Raw genomic sequence first — 22,330 nt, forward strand, 5'->3', positions numbered from 1 at the left:
TTTCTTAGGAGGAAGGGCTTTCTGAGCGGCTGGAGAAGAGATAGGGCTGCTCTGAAGGACTTCTGGATACTGACCCCACCAGCCTTCCCAGGATATGTGGTATGGCTTTAGTAATACTGAGTTTCCCTCAGGGTCTCAGAAACTGTCTGTCCACGGCATTTGATTCAACAGCAGTGTGCAGATTGCTATGACAAGCTCTTCTGGAATGGTGGTGTAAACTTGAGGATTCAAGAGTCATGAAAATGCAAACTCCTGCCCTGGGTGAAAAATAACACTCGCCCCAATGTCCCTGTTAGGGGCTTTGTGACCCAGAGCCATTGCACCAAACATGTATGCCTTCCCTCTTTGGGCAGCAATTGCCCTCCCAACAACTTCCGGTACCTTTCACTTTTCAGGTTGGGAAGTTCGGTCTACCAGCATGATAGGTGTGTGTGCAAATACAGGTAGTATGTGCCAGTTCCGCATGCGTGTGTTGTCATGCAGAATGTAGAAGTGCAATGCTGACTGGTGGGCGTTCTCGGTTTCCCTTAAAGCAAGCAGTGAAACTAACATTGGAGGCCAAGTTGACTGGGAGCGGATCCCAGGAAGCACTGCAGTAAAATGGCAGCGTCAGGTCTGGAATGAAAGAAAACAGGGAACAGGAACACTTTCTTCCCTTCTTGCTTTTCTTCTTTCTTTCTACTAAATAGATTATGATGTTTGTTTGTGTGTTTGTTTATCAGACAACACAGCGCTGAACATTTATTTACTATAACAAAATGCATGAGATATCAGATGCTACTGAACAAACTAAATTGTAAAACCTGTCATCCACACTTTCAATGTTTTGTAATCTATCATAAACATTCAGTGCAATGATCATTAATGAAGAATGTTTGTTCATATTAGTGTTTAAAATATTTTGGATCAATCAGAGTAGGAAGTCTTAGAAAATGCTCTTTTATTGTCTATAGCTTATAAAGAATTTGAACAAGAATATTGCAAAGTGTAGGGCTAATGCTCCAAAGAATATATAATAGTATTTGTGAAATAACTTGACCAAGTCATTAAAATTACAATAAAGTGGAACAAAAGTCATTTAAAACTAATGACGAGAGTCAGAGAGAACCAGGCACATTACAAGTGGGCAGCTGGTTCTTGACTCTATTGGAGATTTCCAGACAGTAGTGTGGGTCATGTTTTTTGAACTGGCCCAAATGGCCACTAATGAAGCCGGGATATGTGTGAACTAATGTTTCCCTCTATCAGGTCTTAAGCATTGCTTTCTGAAGAGTAATTTTCAGAACTCCAGCCTTGCCTTCCTTGTAGAACAAGCAGCTTCCCGTCACTGGAGTCCTCGGGGAGACAGTAGCAGGTGTTCAGAACATGCAGCTCCAGGACTGTGGTGAGCACAGAGGGACGGAGGCTGGGGCGGGACCGCACTTGCTGTAGTGTATTGATTTAAATTGTTATTATCATCGCTGCACTTGTACAAATGAAAGGGAACTGTAATATTCTTACGCTTGTAGCTCTTAACAGATTGTGCTAAGAAGCAAAGCATGCTTGAATATTACATTTTCAAAGCAGTAAAACACAGTTCAAGTCAGAATAACAATACCTTGATGTGATGCACGGCGTACTTTGGTCAAACAAGATGAAGATTTACAGTGCAAATGTGCTGACTACCAAGATGCTGATTATTCTGAAATCCACATGGCTAGATCTTGTGATAACTACACCTCCCTTGCAATATTCTGTTCTATTTTCTTGCTTTCTTGCTTTCTTGCTTTTTACTACTAGCTGGGAAGAAAAAAAATCCATATAGCTATGAGGCTTTCAAGTCTTCACTCAACCCAAGCACATCATTTTGTCTTAACTTTTAATTTTAATTAGATGAGGCTCTTAATTAAAACTAGTTGACCTAACAAGTTAAAGAAAAAAGCCTATTGAAAAAGGTGGGGGCCAGAGAGATGGTTCAGAAGGTAAAAGCACTCTCTGCTAGGCCTGATAACTTCAGTTCAGTCCCCAGGACTGACAAGGAGAGAAACAATACCCACGGGTTGTCCTTTGACCTCTACACCTCTGTTGTGGCACATGCACATCTGTCCACATGCAGACACACACATGCGAAATAAATCTCAATGCGGGGGGGAGGTAGGGGTCTAGTTTCCTTCTTCTATATGTCGCTATCCTGTTCGGGCAGTAGCGTTTGTTGAAGGTGCTGTCTTTACTTCAGCGCATACTGCTGGTCTTGTCAAACAGCAGGTGGGTGTAGTAGGAGTATGGCCTTATAGAGAGAAAGCACAGAAGAAGAGCTGAGCCTGGTGGGTGGCACATGTCTGCACTCTCCATACTTGGAGTTAGAAGCATCCGAAATTTGAGGCCAGCCTGGGCTACCAAACAAGACCCCGCCTTAAAAAAGTAAAGTCAACCTATTGACACAAATGATGCTGGGAAGCTCAGAGAATCCCAGGGATCACTGGGACCCTGGAGAAAGATCTGAAGAAATGGCACAGGGGTTTTAAGCACAAAGGACCACGTATTTACTACAACTCACACCTGGCTTGAGTGTGTTCCCTTAAAGCTCCCTGTGCTGGGATAGAGGTGTCGAGGCTCCTTTGAGGCAGGGCTACCGAACAGCAACTCTATGGTGAGGCCCAGCCTATTCAAGAATCAGTACGTGTCTCTTGTGAACTAGTTCTCACGAGAGACAGATGTCACGCACGAAGCAGGGTTAGTCATTCACCTAGCTTCTTCAGCATTTCTCTTTCCACTTCTGCTGTGTTGTGATATGGTCAAGGGGACCCTCACTAGAGCATAACTGAGAAGGCTTCTCAGTCTTGGATTTTTAAGCTAGAAATCTGTGGACTAAATTAGTCTATAAAAAATACCAGCCTCTGACTTTTTGTTATAGCAACACACATCAGACTGGTGATGAACATCCAAGTCATATGAACACCCAGGTTCCACAGAAGAAAAGGTAGGGGAATGGTCAAGAATGGCTGCCTTTCCACAGTCTTTTATCGGCAAGTAAGGATGAAAGGACACGAGTTAGGCAAGATTGTTTGGGCAGCTGTTTTTATCAACTTTGGTTAACAGAGCAGAGTTTCTTGTAAGAGGAAGTGAAGGCCTACTTAATGGAAGGGAGTTCATGCCTGGTACTGCAAACACATGACTGGTGAGGTATTGGATATTACAGGAAAACCCACTACAACCACTTTCCTAAACCATTTCTAATTACCCATCCTGTATCCACAGGCAAGTGTCGTTCTCACCCTTCAGCAAGGAAGCTTTCTTTCTCTCTCTCTTTCTTTCTTTCTCTCTCTCTCTTTCTTTCTTTCTTTCTTTCTTTCTTTCTTTCTTTCTTTCTTTCTTTCTTTCTTTCTTTCTTTCTTTCTTTTTCTTTTTGGGAGTAGACAGACAATCCACAACTTGTCAAAATGAAAAGAACATAGAGGTACCTAACCCCAGCTAATACATCGTAACACAATACCTCAGGTTCAGGGAACATCCATGAAATCAACAGTCTGGTTACCTAAGAAATACCTGAACAAGGATACCATTTGACAAGTCAGTATGCGTAAAGAGTTATCACAGGCACTTTTCCTGGATGAAGAGCTTATGCTGTGAAGGGGATTCAGTCTTCTTCCTGCTCCCTGATAAGATATTCAACCCCTAAACATACATATATGAGCAACATTAAATGGACTCAGCAGCTCATATTTTAGTGTATATATATATATATATATATATATATATATGTATATGTATGTATCATCTATCTATCTTGCTTTCTGTGTGTGTGTGTATAAAAATAATAATCAAAGAAGATGAAATTATAAATTTAAGAGAGATTTGGGCCAGCACAGGGAGAAATGGAGGGAATGATGTAAATTCAGTATTTGTGTGCAAAAATCTCAAAAAATAAAAATAAATCGAAATTTAAAGTCAAAAAAAGAAGAGAGGGGCATGGAGATTTTATTATTTTTATAGAAAATTTCAAAGTACCAGGTAAATTTATTTGATCAGTCTTTCTCTAATTATGCAAGAGCATCTCTACAAGAAGGCTATTAGAAACAGATTGGTTGTAAAATCTGTTTGAGATTATTTTCCTTCTGCATTTTTGAGCATCTGAGCCTTAAAGAGGAATTTCATAGTGAGGCATATGCTTGGAAATGTAAATCTTTTTCAGTCCTACACAGCTCAAGTGTGTCCAATCCTGTCTTAGTTTGGTTTCTGTTACTGTGATAAACACAATGGCCAAAAGCAATTTGGGGGAGCAAGATTTTATTTAGCTTTATAACTGTCTGTCACTGAGAGAAGCCAAGAGAGAACCTTGGAACAGAAGTAATGGAGGAATGCTACATACTAGCTTGCTCCCTCTGGCTTGCTCAACTATACTTTTATTCACCCCAGGCTCGAAGGTAGAGATGACATTACCTTCAGTGAGCTGGATCCTCCTAAATCAATTAGCAATCAACAAATGCCTCACAAACATGGCCATAGGCCAGTCTGATGGAGTCACTTCTTCAGTTGAGGTTTCCTCTTCCTAAGAATATCAAACTATCAACCAAGATTAAACATCACAATCCAAATACCTGGAAAAGGCTCAAGACAAACACGAAAACAGGGCAGCCCCTTAAGATTGTCCTGTGCCATGTAGCCCATGGCAGCTCAGTCTCCAAGTGGGTTTCCTAGTAAGGGATCAGGGGCTGTCTCTGACATGAACTCAGTGGCTGGCTCTTTGATCACCTCCCACTGGTGTGGGGTACAGCCTTACCAGGCCACAGAGGAAGACAATGCAGCCAGTCTTGATGAAATAGGCTAGGGTCAGATGGAAGGGTAGGAGGGCCTTCCCTACAAGTGGACTGGGAGAGGGGCATGGGAGAAGAGGGAGGGAGGGCGGGGTTGGAAGGAGATAAGGGAGGGGACCCCTGGCATACAAAGTGAATGAATTGCAATAAATAAAAAAAGAAAAAAGAATGTCCTGTACATGAGCAGGAGGCACCAGAAAAGAATGGACTCAAATGCATGAAAATTTAAGTATTGACCTTTCCTTCTTTTGCTGCTTAATTTGAGGTGGGGGAGGGGGAATTTGGTGTGGTTATGCATGTGGATTAAGGAGTCAACAGATTGGTAACTTATTTTTGGAGATTTCAAATGGTAGAAACATTTTGGGGAGGGAATTTGGGCAAATGAAACCAAAGCCTGAAAAAAGACAGAACTTTTGTCATAGTAATGAGAAAGCTATTTATTCTCAGGAAATGATTAAAGGTGTGCACATACATTTCAGCTCCAAGTATTTTCACTGCAGTATTAATTAAAAGATGCCAAACCTAGATGTCTAAGCCTACAACAACAGACTAGGAATAAGAGATTTGGTTTTGTGTGTGTCCATACATTTCAAAACCACAGGACCATTATCGGTGGAAGAAGATTTTTAAGGTTTTTTTTTTTTTAAAAAAAAAAAAAACCTTAATAATAAGATCCTTTCTACAATAGGCCATGCATGCACATGTGCTTAGGATTTAGATTTTTCTTTGTAATCAAGATTGCCATGCTGCTTATTTGCAGCCTTTTTTTTTATACTGGTTTATTTTCTCCATGAATTTTTGTGTTTTCTGCTTTTTCTACAATTTAAATATAATTTGTTTTGTTTTGTTTTTTTCAAGACAGGGTTTTTCTATGTAGCCTTGGCTATCCTGGAACTTGCTCTGTAGACCAGGCTGGCCTCCCAAAGGCTGACTGGGATTAAAGGTGTATGCTACCATTGCTTGGCAATACAATTATTTTCAAATGATCCTGTTTTAAGAAAAAAAAAAAAAAAACCTCTCTCCATTGCTCTTCTGTTTCTAGCTATGTTGATGAAAGAGCAGGATGATATTTAAAAAATTATACTTATTTGTTTATATGTGTATTGTGTGAGTATACATATGCCATTCTGTGTGTTTGAAGGTCAGAGGGCAATTGCTTCTCCTTCTATTGTGTGGGTCCCACTGACTGAACCCAGGTCATCAGCCTTGGAAGCAAGCACCTTAACCTGCTGAGCCATCATGCCAGCCCCAAGTGAATTTTAGTAAATAAAATAAATAAGCAGATAGTTACAATATGTGCAATGTTTTTATATGCGCTCTTTTCTGACTGACACTGTGTGTTCTATACAGTATATAATGGTTTATATTGATACAACTTTTGTAAGAAACTAAGCAGAGGAAAGCTTGCATGCTTCTAGACGGTGGAGAACTTGAGTTGAAGTCAGTACAGCGGGTTCCGAAACCTTGGATGATTCTCACCACACCAGCTGACACCTAGATTGGAAGGACTCTCCTACTCCGGCTTTTTATTGACTAGACTTCTATCCTCAGATTGGCTTGGAGAGCCAACAGTTCTTTTCAGGGTGTTGAGCAGGGGGTAGGTGGCCAAAGCCATATGCATTTAGTCTGCCTGATTTGAAATACCAACAAACCCTTGACACATGGGCTGATATTATTTATGTCTTGTCCCTCTTCCTTGAATAATGCCATGTAGTGTTATAATAGGATACAAGAGAGAGAGAAAAAGCCAAACTCTTTTCAATAGCCCAGTGGTGGGAAGGGGATTAGCCTAGGTAGGGTAGCAGTCAGGGTCCAAGATGCACCTATGTTTATCCCAGTGGGCTCGTATAACCTAGGTGAAATCAATGAACAAAAGAACGAATGAAAAGTGACTCTCCATTTTCCTTTAGGATAGAGTGACCGAAGAGTTAAAGATACCAAGAGCTAGAGAGAATTCACAAAGGGGAAAGTATTATTATTATTTACTGTGTAATAGGTAGTGATACAGCATGATCTCAGTGGCTTAGATGGAAGATTCTACCTTGCCATTTAATTGCTATCAAACTGAAGAGTGTGATGGTGACCTTTAATTGTCAGTTTTGACACAACCTAGAATCGCCCAGGAAGGAATTCTCAATGAGGAATTGTCTACATTGGATTCTCCTGTGGGCATGTCTGTGGTGGTGGTAGTGGGGGGGGGTTGTGTTAATTAAGCAAATTCATGTGGGAGGATCCAGCTCACTCTGCGCAACACCATTCCCTAGGCAGGAGGTCAGTCCTGCACTGTGAAAGAATGGAGAAATTGAGCTGAGTACAAGCAAGCAGGCGGGCATGCATTTCTCTCTGCTCTTTGTTGAGGTGCTGTCACCAGCTTTTGATGTTCCTGCCTTGGCTTCCCACAATAATGGGCTAAAACCTAGAGCTTCAAACTGAAATAAACCTCCTTCTCCTTCACATTGCTTTTAGCCAGATACTTTTATAGCAGCAACAGAAATGAAACTAGAACAGGGGGCCTTGGCCCTGAGTGTAGCATGAATTGCAAGAAACTTTTTTTGACTCAAAATATAGGGTAGTTTGATACATGCCAAACCATCTCCCCTTGACCCTGTGTAAGGAAAAATGATGTTAAGCTGACCACCATACCACTCTTCTCGTCTCCTTTAGTGTTATTTTTAATACGTGGAGCACTGTTGTGCCCCCAGAAGAGAAAACTATACAAAAGCTCTACTCAGATGAGCGTTCTCTCTTCTCTGCATCTTCCACCCTCTTCTTCCCACTCACACTTTGTGAATAACTATCTTCATTGCTCTAGGTCTTTCCTTTGTGTTTCTTTCTGAAAAGATTAGCATGTGTATAGACGCATTTTCTTCTTTATTCGCCTCTTGTAGCATAAGAGGTAGCATTCTGTGCCTACCTTTTCTGTACTTTGCTTTTCCATACAACAATATCTGCCAGAAAGTGTTCTGTAATCACCGAACAGAGATTCTTCTTATTTCTTTTGTAGCTGCCTAGTAACACAAATGAGCTTGTGCCACAGTTTATTCCAACTTAGTCATTAACTCTTGACAACTAATGCAATTATCATATTAAGGTGGAATAAATCACACCAGTGAATTTATGATTATTGGCCTGGATATTTGCATTGTGGTGGAAAATGTTCTCCGGGGAAGGAAGGGTTCTTAGGTTGGAATACTGGGGGCTGGAGAAGAGACACAATCAGCTGAGGGATGGGCATTGAGAACATTTCCCAAACTGGGAAAGGCTCACAGATTCCATGAATGGCTGGAGACATCACTTGGCTCTTTCTGACAAACTTCAGAAGGAAATGGCTGTGGGAGGAAGCACTTAATGAAGCTGAGCTCCATGTTCCAGGTCTCTCAGCCTTGAAAATTCTCTTGAATCATGTATCTAAGTGTCAGGAGAACTCCTCCTTCAAGGGTTTGCATTATCAAAGACTAGGAGGCTCCTGGATGATGAGTCTGCTCTTTGGGGTCTCTGAAACTTTCAGAAGGAGGAAGACACACTATTGAATTTAACACCATTCTGATGGGAGGGGGAGTCAACACAGGTTTTCATTTTTTCTTTTTGTAAAATTCATGTGTGCCTGTATGCGTGTGCACGTGTGTGTGTGTGTGTGTGTGTGTGTGTGTGTGCGCGCGCGCGCGCGCCTGCCACATGAGGCCAGAAAAGGATGTTGGATCCCCTGAAGCTAGAGTTAAAGAAGCTGTCTTATATGGGTGTTGGGTTCTGAACTCAGGTCTGTACGAGAACAACAAGCTCCTAACTGCTGAGGCATCTCTCTACCCCTCCCTCCTTTTTTGTTTTGCACAGTCATCCCTCAGTCTCTGTGTAGAAATGCTCCTAAAATTTCTTTGGGCTAGTGAATTTCCCAGATTTCAAACTCCTCATGTAAAATGTTTGTATGTAACCTGGGCACCTCTTCCCGTCAACCCCCAGCTTCTCTAGGTGATGTCTAGGACCTAATTCAGTATCAATGCAACCAGCTAGAGAGCACTATTTAGGGATTGTAGACAACAGGATAATCTGCGTGTGTTGAATGTAGATATCATTATTTTAAAAGGATCTCTTGCTTTATGGTTTTCTGAATTCACAGATACAGACCCTGTGGCTGATGTGGAGAGCGGATTGTATTTTATGTCTCTGAAGTGTGTGGGTGTGGGTAGGTTAGCTGTTTCTCAGAGGAATGAAAGTGACATTTCTTGTCCTTGTGTATTAGAGTTTTACATTCATCCTTCCTTCTTGTATGCTATCATATTTGATTCTTACAGAATTCCTGTCAGGAGGATTTTCTTCCAACTTGATGAGTGTAGGATGCGAAGAAACTGATTCACTTACCTGAGAACACAAAGCCTTTGCATTCATCACAAAACTGGAATAAATACCTGGCTCCTAAATATCACCTCCATCTTTCCTAAAGGGCAGCACTTCTCAGAAATAAGGTTCATGGTCTCAGAAATCACTCTCCTTCAGATAGTTTTTTTAAACCACCTTTGGGATGTTTTGATCCTTCAATTCAAATTCAGGAAATACAGGAGGCTCAGAGTATAATCTGCCTTTGAGTCTGTAAATCCCCGGAAACATTTTTGAACAAGCAAATGATGCCATCCCAGGCCTTTGTTTAGCATGTGTTCTAGTTTTCTTTTTGCTGCTGTGATGAAAACACTCAGACCAAGCAACTTAGGGGTAGAAAGAGTTTATTTGGCCTACACTTCCAGGTCATAGTCCATCAATGATGGAGATCAGGCCAGGACTTCTGCAGCTATCTGAAACAGAAATCAGGGAGAAACATGGCTTGCTAGCTTGCTCATGGCTAATTAACTTTATTTTACAGCCCAGGGCCATCTGCCTAGTAATAGTGCAACTCACAGGAGACTTTATCTATCAAGAGAATCCCCCACAGATGTTTTCACAGACCAACCTGATAAAGACAGTTACTGAACTGAGACTCCTTTTCAGGTGATTCTAGGCTGTGTCAAGTTTTCAGTTAATGCTAACTAGGACAGCATGTTTTATGGTTCACACAATTCAATTTTATCTCTGGGGGAGGGATTTATTTCAAATACATGGAGAAGAGATGTAAAAGTCAAGAAGAGCATTAAAGTGAATTAAATTGATGATCAAAAGGGCTTTTGCATTTTATGCATACATTGGCTAACAATTTTAAAAAAGAGAAAACATAGCCCTCAGACAGTATTTGGAAGGGAGCTGAGGCATAACGGAGAAGTCTAGAGCCCTAACCCCATTTTAACTTTGAGGGTTTCTAAAGAGTTGTCCCAGTCCTTCTCTTCCTTGACTGTATAGACCTTTTTTGCTGGTTTGAATAGGAATGATCCAATAGGCACATATTATTTGAATGATTAGTCATTAGGTAGTGGCATTACTTGGTAGGGATTAGGAGGTATGACCTTGTTGGAGTAGGTGCGGCCTTATTGGAGGAAGTGTTTCACTGAGGGCTGGGCTTTGGGATTTCAAACGCTCAAGCCAGACCCAGTGTCCCTCATTTCTGCCTGTAGATCTAGATGTAGAACCCTCAGCTACCCTCCTGCACATCTGCCTGAATGCTGCCATGCTTCCCACCATGATGATAACGGACTAAACCTGAGACTATAAACCAGCCCCAATTAAATGTTTGTCCTTGTAAGTGTTGCTATGGTGGTGTTTCTTCACAGCAATAGAAGATTGACCAAGGATATTCAATATATAGTTAATAAACTAAAATATAGTTAATAATCTAAACTATTCATTATACTTTGTTCTTTCCATGGACAAAAGGGAAATTAGTGAACAGTAGAAGTGTTTTGTGATGAAGATCAAAGAAAGGGCCTGCAGGAGACTTTCTCCTCCCAAATTCCAAGTGACTTCCAGCAGGTACAACTTGATGCTGTGTTTTATGTATTGTTGGTCCTCCCAGCTTGATCCCCAGGGTGGTATGATGTAACTAGAAGAGGTGTGAAACCATTAAGAGGTTGGATAAGTAGAACATCTTTAGGGCAACAGGGGGTATTTCCTCTGAAGACCCAAAAAGATTAAGATATTTCTCATGGTGTCATAATTAGTTCTTTCTAACTGTTCTTATAAAAATTTGAGCTAACCCAACCCAGTCTCTCTGGCTTTCTCTTGAAGATGTGACTTGTCACACAACATCTCTCTTTGTCTGCCATAGCTAAAACAAGAGGAGGATGCTACCAAGAGCCTGTTTCTGCTGTTCAGACTTTCAGCTTCAAAAATAAGTTTAGCCTTTTTTTTTTCCCCCCTGAGTAGCAGATATCAATCTCATAGACAGCAGAAAAACACAGAAGGCAATGGGGACAGATGAAGGCCTGGAGTCTATGGGAAATAATTTCGCAAATTGCCTTGGGTCAAATGCTGCTCTAAGGCAGACAGAGGATTTCGTTGGGTCCACTCTGATTTCAAACCACTGCACTAAGTCTGTGAAGTGTCAGTTTACCTTTCCCTTTTCCAGTTCCCTCATGAATTGTTGAAAATGCAAATACAGTAAATGGATATGGGTAGTATATTGAAGACTGCTCACCAGATGTGAAATCCACCATGTAGCAGACGCTTCCAGCAGTGGCAGGACCATGTCAGAGGAAGCGGGGGTGGGGGGGGGAGAGGGGGCAGGGACTTGGCTGTGCAAATACAAAGGCAGGTCCTATCTTGATGGAAAATACTGACAATTCAATCATGTACTGTTTTTTTTTCTTTCATTAAAAAATACATTAGGCTACTATACATAATCTTAATTCCTGAGGTTGTGAGTGGGACTAGACATGTTGAGTCTCACATCCAAGGAAAGTCTCTAAGGTAGGCCCTAGTCCTACCCCTGACGTCATTTATCTTGAAAGAGGTTTTCCAAAGTATGGGACACATACATTTAGCAGTATCCAAGAAGATTTAGATGATGCTTTGTCCTAGGATTAGGTAAGGCAGTTTACTTCATCATCAAGATACATCCATTTTTTTTTTCTCTATGCCTTCTAAGTGAAGGATAAAACATCAAGTTGTCGACCGGCATCTCTGAACAGAGAGAGATGAGGCTTCAGCCCTATGCTTGGGAATCTTGGGAGCATCTTCTATTTGCCCTCAAGGTACCACTCATTTCTTCTCATCCTGGTTTGTGCCCCCAGGAGTCCAGGTTCCCCGGAAATCATTGGAATGGATCAATAGAAGCAATTACCTGCTAGTTTCAGGATTGTCCAAATAACTAGAAATTCCAATGGATAGTTTTAAGATCCAAGGAAAAGAATGTTCAAAATGCTTTTTTTTTTTTTTACCAGTTTGCACCCTGTCTAGTTAGGTTCTAACTGGCTTCTAAGGAGGGTTAGAATACCCAGAAGGCTGTTCTTCTCTCCTCATGTCCAAGGTTCTGCTCTCTCTACCCTACTCTCCTCACATCTAGAAAAGTGTTGTCAGAAACACATTAAGCAACCAGTTAACTTTAATCTTCAAGTAAATTACAAATCATTTTAATACAAGTAGATTCCACATTGTACATGAAATATAATAATATGTAAAATTACTTTTTTTCCCCCTGAACTTCAAATTTAACTACATATCTGATATTTTCATCTGTTAGATCTGCCAAGACTAGGTTTATAGATAATTCCACCCACTGTTGCCAGCCCCTTGGTAGGGTTCCTTAGCCTTGTTCACAACTTTATTAATGGTTTCTCCATTGAACCTCACTTGACTTCCCCAGTTGAGAATGGCATTTAGTTTTTGATTAATGGAACTCATACTAGAAGGCAGCAATCGCTGTTATCATTTATAGCACTGTTTCATTTCTCATTTTGTCTTCTTTTGGTGGCAAGTGTAATTTTTTTCTTTTGTGAAATGTATTTTCATTTAAACGTAAATGTATTTGTGGGGATGGGGGAAGTAGCGCAGTTGGGAGAATGCTTATGTAACTTGCACGAGGCACTGTGTTTGACCCCTGCTGCTGCATAGCGAAGGCATGGTGGCGCACACTTGTAATCTCAGTGCTCTGGAAGTAGAAGCAGGAAAATCAGTAGTTTAAGGACTTTCTCGGGTATATAGTGAGTTCGAGGCTAGCCTGGAATACATGATGCTCTGTCTCAAAATAAGTAAATTTAAAGCAAGTAGTAGCTGCATTTTAAAAGTGCTATTCGGGGTGGAACACATCTATAGCAAAGTTCACAGACACAACAGAGAGCGAGTCCTGGTACACAAAACAGTCACAAATACCAACAATAAATGAGGTCTTTGGAATTATGGATCCTTGGCTTTTAGCACTGTCATATTCACATAAGTACACAGGCAGGCAGGCACTCGTGTGTAAAGGTGCCCGCACACACATGCACACCACCTTACTCCGTGACTCAAAGCAAATGTAAGAACTAAGACTAGAGCATGAAAACAGCCCTGAGCCTGCTGTTTCTCAGGAGACCACAGGCCTTGGCATCTTGCATGTAGAGGAATTGCCATGCTGGTTGTGGCCCTATTCTGCCTTGTGGGCCGGCTGGTGAGAGTAATCTGGCCCCATGATTATGGTGTTGTGAAACATGGCAGGGAAGGCCTTTAAGCTCGGCCAAGATGGTATTTCAAAGGCAGATCCTGAAGACTTGGAAAGGAATGCTTTCCCATTGTTGGTAAGAGTGTATAAATTGGTGCAGCCTCTGTGGAGATCAGCATGGAGGTTCCTAAAAGATGTCACCCTTGAGACTATACCTCATTCCTAACTCAACACCCCATAACCCCATAGAAATAATCACATATCTATGTTTATGGTGGTAACAGGCATATCAGCCAAGGTATGAACGGAGCCTAGATGCCCATCAACAGATGAAAAGATAAAGAAAATTATGCATACACAATTAATTCATCCAGTAAGAACTATGAAAACATGTCATTTGCAGGAAAATGTATGGGATTGGAGATCATGATGTTAAATGAAACAAGCCCTATTCAGGTATCCAAATATTGTATGTTTTCTCTCAAGCAAAGGGACTAAGAAGGAGTGGAGTAAAGGGAATAAGGATAAGTGTGAGTAAAGTAAAATGATATACATGTACGGAAATGTCATGATGAAACCCGTTGCTTTGTAAACCAACTTTTAAAAATGAATTTTAAAATCTCCTTGATATTAGGAGGCTTCAAGAATGAAAGGTGAGAACTTGCTTCATGAGTGATAAAAATGATGAATGAATGAATGAATGAATGAATGAATGAAACAAATGAATGGAGGAAGGTGTGGGGTGAGTCTCAGCCTGGGTAAAGTGTCCCATCTTTCATGACCTAATATCTCCTCACCAGCTGTGAGATGATTTGGGTTATCATCCACTTCCGGTCTTTGACCACCGTGGGAGATGTGGCTTATCCTGAGCCCCTCAGACTTCTGGAGTCTAAGCTAACTAACTTCTGTGGTGTGTGTGTGTGTGCGCGCGCGCGTGCGCGCGCATACACACGCGTACGCGCGCGCAAGCGCTATAGCATGTGTGGAGGTCAAAGATCCTAGGAGCTATGCTAGAACCACTTTTATCCACTGAACCATCTTGCCACACAGTCCAAAGTAGGCCATGAAGCCCACAGGCAAAAATCAAGACTTAGCAAGGATACCCTTTGCCCAGAGAAGGGTAGGGGTCACATTACTTGTACCACCATCCTGCCGTAGACAATCCTGGGAGCCTCACATGTAGCCTTTCCTTCAACCTCACTTTAATTCCAAGAAAGGGAAAATGCCTGGAATAGTATTGGTCATGTTGTCCAGAGAGACTGTCCTATTAACTCAGGAAGGAGATCCTCCAAGAAGAAGATACTAGAATTCTGATACTTATCCAAAAATAAATGACATCAGGAACTCCAAGATGCTGTGGCTTAGAGACAGTAGTGGTGAAGCCAGAATCACACTGCAGCTATGTGGCTCGATCCAGGACTGAATCCTGGTCCTTCCACCTTGAAATCCAGCCTCTTAACATCATACCCCTCCCTGGCATAGTGCTTAACAAATTCACTCCTAACAAGAGGAATAGATGTGGAGTAGGTTTCAAACTTATCATAACTATGCACCTCGTGGAGTTCTGTGTGTTTCAACCTTGAAAGATACATTTCTGTTTAGTTAAAATAACACAAATGTGCTAGGGGGAAGGTGAGAGCGAACAGAAGTCTTACCAGGTTGGTAAGATACACGTTGATAGAGAAGATAGCCTTGGAGGATTCATCACAGGGAATGGACTGTGTGAAAAGAGGCTGCAGATGAGGCCAGAGCAGGAACATACACAAACAACAATCTAGATCTCCTGGTAGCTTTGATATCCCAGCAATATCTACTGTGCTCATCTTGGCATATCCATAGGGACCCTCCTCACTGGAATTTGGATTCCTCATTCTCTTGTCACCTGCTCTCTGGTATTTAGGTATCCATAAGCAAAGGCTTCTCTGGGAAATCTAATTGCCTGGACAGAAAATCAAACTTTGCCAACAGAAAATACTTCTCAGCAAGCATCCCTGCTTTTGATGGCCTGGGAGATTGTAGGAATGGGATTCTAGGGTTTGGCATTGATATCCTTAGTGCTTTTGGTAGAGAAAAACTCATCCTTGAAGATGCTTGTCAGATGGATGACCGGATAGTCACATTGGCTTTGTTAGGAAAAAAATATGTTTTTTTTTTTTAATCTTCCTTTTGGCACAATGTCCTATTGTGTTAGGTCTTTTATTCCTGACACAAAGAACATCATGACTTTCATATGTGTTTTCCTGAATAAAAGGACACAGCTAAGGAAGTTGCATTTTTCCAGCCTCCTCAGAAAATGAGCCCTTAGAGAATGGTAAACAACTAAGTAAAGGATTGACATTTCTACAGCTAACAAAGGGCTCCAGCACTTTTAACCCTTCACAGAGCTATCAAGAGGAATGGGTGTTATTAGCTGTCCCCGATCTTCATAGAAAGCTGAATAAATTGGTTAGAACCCGATTTCCAACTTACAAATGAAAATTGAGCATCTGTATATTGGTTCAGCATAGGTGTCACTGTGTCATGCTACCTCCCAGGCACTCATGGTTCCATCATTTAAATTTGATAACGTGACATTTTATTTGGCACAGAGGCAGCCTTGTAAAGTTAGTTATAATGGAACTGGAGAGTTGCCTCAGCAGTTAAGAGCACATACTGCTCTTGCAGAAGACCTGAGTTCAGTTCCCTGCACCCACATGGGGCATCTCACAGCCAGCTGTAACTCCAGGTAGTGAAATCTAATGCTGTCTTGTAACCTCAGTGTTTAGCTGTACTCACATGTACATTAACATATACACAATTAAAAGTATGGGAAATGCTATACTAAAGGAATGTAAATTTTTACTTCATACTGAAGTCACTTTTAAATATGTGGAGAAAAGGTATTTACATTTTTTTTTTTAAATCACTGCTACAGTTGTTGCCATCCTTCTTAGCTGTTCTGAACCATTTTCCCTACTAGATGACGCCCTGTGACTTAGGGTGTAGGATAATACATGGTAAAGAGGATGAATTTGGGAGCCGTACTAGAACTTGGACATGTCACTTAATCCCTCAATTGCAGCTGGGCAATGTGGAACACACCTGTAATACCAGCACTTGGGAGACAGAGATAGGTGAATCTCTGTGAATTCGAGCCCAGCCTAGTCTAGAAAGTCAGTCTAGGACAGCAAGGGCTATACAGAAAAACCCTGTCTCAAAACAATAAAATACAATAAAAGAAGCCCTCTTTTGTTGCTTTAATAAAACAATAAAGACAGCCACCATTGTCTCTAATTCTTCAACCAGACTGATATAGTGCATGATGACCAACATGTTGGAGAAAGCCTCAGGCATATATGACAAAATAAATCATAAAGTGGTAAAGTGGTAGAGATGACAATGCCACCAAAATATTAGTAAAGTTCAGCATTTGAAAATGCCTATACATGTAACTAGGCACAACCTGCGTTGTAATATACCATGAGGCCTTTTTAAAAAAAGTATAAAAGTATCTCAGATTTTATTAAGTAAGTTTATGGTTCTGGGGGTAAAATCCAGGGCCTCATGTATGAAAGGCAAACGCTCTCCACTCAGCCACGTCTCTAGCTCATGCATTTTATGCCGAGCATTTTCAGAGGAGATTGACTGACAGAGAACTTGTACTCTGAGTATGAGCAGGACCACGCCATGTGCTAGGGCGTAGAAGCAAGAGGGGGACAAAGGAGAAGGTGCCTTTTGGCCTGGTACTGACAGGTTGTAGAGAACCTCTCCACCATGCCCTGGGAGGGGCTGAACCTTCTGAAACTGGGAGCCAAAGCAAACCCCAACTCTTTGAAGATTTTTGTGTGAAGTATTTTTGTTTTATTTGTCACAGAGATTAAAAAACTTAAAAAAAACAACCTAATACTAATGCTAGTGTGAAGATTAAAGGCAATTTAGATAAAGGGAGTGCTGGATGCGTGGTTAGTGACAGAACTGTCATTGTCATCATTGCTGTCTTCTTCACTGTCATTTCTATTCCCTGACAAGTCCGAGAATCTGAGGCTGTCTACATCAACCAATGGTCCTCTGATCTCAGACAACTGAAGGTTTGGACAGGCTAATGTTTCTGAGTCCTGCTAATCCTCCAAACTGCCTAGAGATGTCCACTACAAAGGGAGAGGATTACAGCCAGCACAGACTTTCTGGTTGCGGAAATGATGAGCAGAAAATAGACCCAATTTGTCTTGAAGGAGTCAAGGTGCCTTCCAGGTAGGGACTCTCTTGCCCTTCAATCCTTGTACCCGCTCTCTGCTTAAAAAGCATTGAAATATCAACTGGCATGCTGGTTACCACTGAGCAACTGTACCTCTAGCTCAAGCCAGAGTGGCATCTGCTTGGAACAAAACATCTTTTTTTTCTGGGTCCCCCTTCTTCCCAGCAGTTCAGGGATAGTGCATAGGAAATACTGAGCAGCTACCTATGGAGACCTGCACGGAGCTGCAGGTTAAGTCAGAGGAAAAGAACATGCCAACATGTTTGGTAGCATAGAAACAGTAACGACATCCTTGAACTCTCCTAAATTAATTCATTATATTTTCAGAGATCAGAAGGAGAAGTGGAATGACAAGTTTTGTCAGAAAGGTTCTCACCTCATGGGTAGCATCTTTGACTGTTGGCTGGTATTTATGCAACACAGAACACAGAATGACCCTCCCTCTTCCTAACTCCTCTTACACACCACTCTCTGCCAGTCCACCTGATGGAGGCTCCTATTCTGGTCCTCCAGCCTGAATTAAGATTGCATCTAATCATTAGCTATTGCCTGGAAGGAAGGAAGGAAGGAAGGGCAGTGGTATGTATGGTAGCTTCAGGGAGAATGCATTGCAGAGTCATTAAGAGTGCAAATTCTACAACTAAGAAGAGGTGGGCCAAGCCCCACCTTTCCCTGGAGAAGTTTCAAAGCTGAGTTTCTGTTTCACCATTTGTAGAGCAGGAATGACAGTATCGTCTACCACTTTCTTGGTCTTATTGAAGGCTAAAGAAAATATGTATTATCTTTCATGGGCATCTACCTGCATGAGTCTATATGCACCAGGGTACCCACAGAGCCCAGAAAAGGGCACCAGATCTTCTGCAACTGGAGTTACAGGGGGTCATGAGCCACATGCTGTGGGCTCTGGGAACTGAACCTGAATCATGTGTAGAAGCAGTGAGCTCTGTTCACAACCGAGCCATCTCTCCAGCAGAGAGGGCGAAATATAAAAAGAATACAAATGCATCTAGACTAGGGTTTGGCAAGCTTTTTAGTTAAGGAACAGATTATAGTGTTTTTTTTTTTAATTTTATTGTTGACATCCACAGTGATATATTTTTATTACAATGAGCACAAAATATAATTTTTCCATTTTTAAATCTTTAGTCAATTTGTCCTTTGATAATTTGACACATGTCTAAAGTACACTGTGATGGTGTAATTCCCACCCTCTGTAGCCTCCTTCCCAATCTTGTTAATTCCTCTCCTCCCAACAACTCCCTTTCAAACAGTCTATTTTGGTTTGAGACCCATGGAGTCTAACTTTTTTTTAAGTTTAGCTATTGTATGTGTATTTTGCTTGCACATGCGTTTATGTATACCACATTCATCCCTCGTGCCCATAAAGGTCAGAAGGGGAGAATCAGAATCCCAGAAACTGGAATTTGTGTTCCAGATGGCTGTGAGCCACCATCTGAGGGCTGAGAAATCAACCCATGTCCTCTGCAAGAGCAACAAGTGCTTTAACCGCTGAGCCATTTTTCCAGCCCAAGACACATGGAACTTAACCTGTATCATCTATGTGACCATGGGCTTAGAGCCATCCATTGGAGCTGGGTGGGTCCCTCAGTGAATACTCAACTGAAGACAGTTAATATATATTTTTTTGTTTGAAGCTTGAAAGACTCTAGAGAAGATTTTCAGGCAATAGCTCCCTGTAGCAACTCTTTGATTCTCTGGGGCTGTGTGCTGATGAAACTTTATTTGAAAATCAGGGTCTGGACAGTAATCTGCATATCTATGCTCTAGACCAATACCAGTAAACCTTCCAAACTGGTGGCTGTGATTATGATTCTGTATTTCAGAGTATTGTGGTATCAGCCAAGTCCTTATTTGAACTAGCAATTCTCGAAAATGGAGTCTGCTGCCATTCATCTTTATCCTCTTTGGAGAACTGCTTCCATGAACAGTCAGTGGGAAGGAAGGCAGAGGGTGGATTCACTTCTTTGGATTTTAAATCAGCCAAGAGAATTGTATCTTCCAAGTGTTTTTGCTATTGCTTTTTTGAAATGTTGGCCCATTGAAAGGTTTCATTTTTATAGATCAAACGTTAGGGTGTTTGGGGGATAATCTGTGGCATAAATAATGCACAGCACGGTTCATTTCTCATTAACTCAGCCAGATTCAGCTGCAGAGCAAGACGGGTGAAAACTGTACGTGGGAATGGTTCGCTACAAAATGTGAGTAGATTGAGTAGTAATTTAATTGTTTACTTTTAGCTGTCCCAGTGGTCTGAGTAAGTCTTCACAGCCGAGAGAATTGATTTGATGGCTTTAGTGTAAGAACCACGACTTTGTTTTCTCAGGACTAGCTGAGCAGAGGCAGCAGTTTAACGGTGCTTGTGTGCCCTGCAAGCATCCACAGTCTCATGTTCCAAATGAAAAAGCTCATTAGCGAGCTTATCTCCCGATGTGCTATTAGCTGGAAGACAAAATTAATGCATTTGTTAGGTTGCCTGCAGTAAAGAGAGGAAAGGAGAGAATTCTTTGGCAGTCACTTTCCATTCTGTCATTGGCTTATTGTTTTGCCTTGCCTTTTAAATTTTTTTTTTAATGTCACCCCTAAAGGTCTTCTGAACTTTGTATGGCATAGAATTCTCAGAGCTAACTGTCATAGTATTTCCCCATCTCTGTGGTAGCCTTTGACATGTCTATTATATATATATAGGAGGTGTTGGCTAGCCATGAATTTGATGTTAGGCTTCTGTGCTGGTTAGTTTTATGTTTTATTTTTTTTATCAACTTCACACAAACTAGAGTCATCTCAGAAGAAGGAATCTCACTTGGGAAAACACCTCCATTATGTTGGCCCAAAGGCAAGTCTTCAGGGTGTTTTCTTGACTAGCAATTGCTGTGAGAGGGCCCAGCCCGGGGGGGGGGGGGGCGGGGGGGCAACCCTAAGGTGGTCATGAGTTAAAAAAAAAAAAGCAAATTGAATGAACCATGAGGAGCAAGCCAGTAAGCAGCAGCCTTCCCCGGTCTCTGCTTCAATTCCTGCCTCCAGGTTTCTGCCGTGAGATCTTGGCCCTGACTTCTCTCAGTGATGGACTGTGGCCTGGGAGTTGCAAGAGAAAATAGACCCTTTCCTCCCTAAGTTAATTTTGGTCATGGTGTTAATCATAGCGACAGAAAGCAAACAAATGCAGCTTCCTTTGGTAGCAAGCTTTTGTCGCAAATGACATACCATCAGTCCTCCCCATCTGCAAGGCCTGCTTGTATGAGTTCTAACTATGAATTGAAAATAGTTTTTTAAATGTGTCTATTGGGTATGTGTAGGGACTCTGTGTTATTATTCCCAAACAATATAGCATAGTAGCTACTTAGATAGCACTTACATTGTATTAGGCACTGCATTCTTTCGGGGTCTCTAGAGGAACAGAACAGATAGAATGAATGGGGACTTATTAGATTGCCTGACCTAGTACTCTCAGCAGCCCAACAATGGCTGCCTCACACTGAAGAAGCCAAAAAGCTGGTAGTTACTCAGTCCATGAGGCTGGAGGCCTCAGCTGTCCCAAGCTGGCACTGAAGGCCTAGAGAATACCTGGAGAGATGTTACTCTTCAGTTTACATCTAAAGGTAGAAGAAGCTGGTAATAGCGAAGGAATCATCATCATCATTATCACCACCACCATCACCATCACCTTCACCACCACGACCATCATCATCCACAGCAGCAATAGAGTAGATGAACTCATCAGTAAAAGTGAAGGCTAAGGAAGGACAAAAGCAAAACCCTTTTCTTCTTTAATGCTTTTTGTTTGCTTGTTAGTTTTTAAAATCTGGGCCAGTACCAGAAGGCTCCATCCACATTTAGGGAGAGTGTTTCTCCATCAGAGAAGGGAATTGAGACAATCCCCCAAAGACAGGACCACAAGCCAGTCTGACATGGACAACCCCTCACTGAGACTCTCTTTCCAGGGGATTTGGGTTGTATCAAGTTGGCAGTTAGAACTCACCATCACAGATCTCCTAAATAATCTAACAGAAAGTAGTCCTGAGACTCTGAGTGGATGATATGCAGATACTATGATTTGATATCGGGGACTTGAATATCAGTGGATTTGGGTATCTGTAAAGGAAAAAGGGGGTCCGTTCCTTAGAATCCCTGGGCCTGGAGGGCAAAACAAAAACAAAGAGCCCCCCCCCACAAAAAATAAACTCAACACATTTAGCAACAGCATAATTCTCACATGAATAACCTTATGTCACGAAAGAAGCACTGGAAATCAGTAAATACCTTATAGCAAACAACAGGGATGCTTTTATCTTGCACCTGAGATTTTAAAGAGTAAATAAGAACCAGAGTAAGGAGAAGACAGAGCTCAGGAGGTAGAAAACTTACCTAGCATGAACAAGGCCCTGGGCTCCATCCCCAGCTGTGCATAAACTTGACATTGGCAAAGACAACACATGCTGTCCCTGTACCCAGGAGGTAGAGGCAAGAGGATCAGAATGCTAGGATACCCTTGCCTACACAGTGATTTTAAGGGAGGAAAAGAAGCAGCAGAAGGAAGTGCTATATAAATGTGCATTCTTATTTGTTTTCTTTGTTCTTTGTCTTATTTTTGACTTCACTTTACAGCACCAGTGTGTGGAAGATGGAGTCATGGACAAAGAGTTTCTGATCCATGTAATCAGAGTGTGAAGGTCTTTAGAATCAACATGTCCAATTAAAACATATATTTCGTGTTTTTGCACTAGCAATCTTCAAAATGAGAAGCAACGCCTTGGGCAATGAAAGCTCTGACTACTTTTAAGTCATAATATT

Source organism: Meriones unguiculatus, chromosome 10, assembly GCF_030254825.1.
Source record: "Meriones unguiculatus strain TT.TT164.6M chromosome 10, Bangor_MerUng_6.1, whole genome shotgun sequence".
NCBI classification, from domain to species: Eukaryota; Metazoa; Chordata; class Mammalia; order Rodentia; family Muridae; genus Meriones; species Meriones unguiculatus.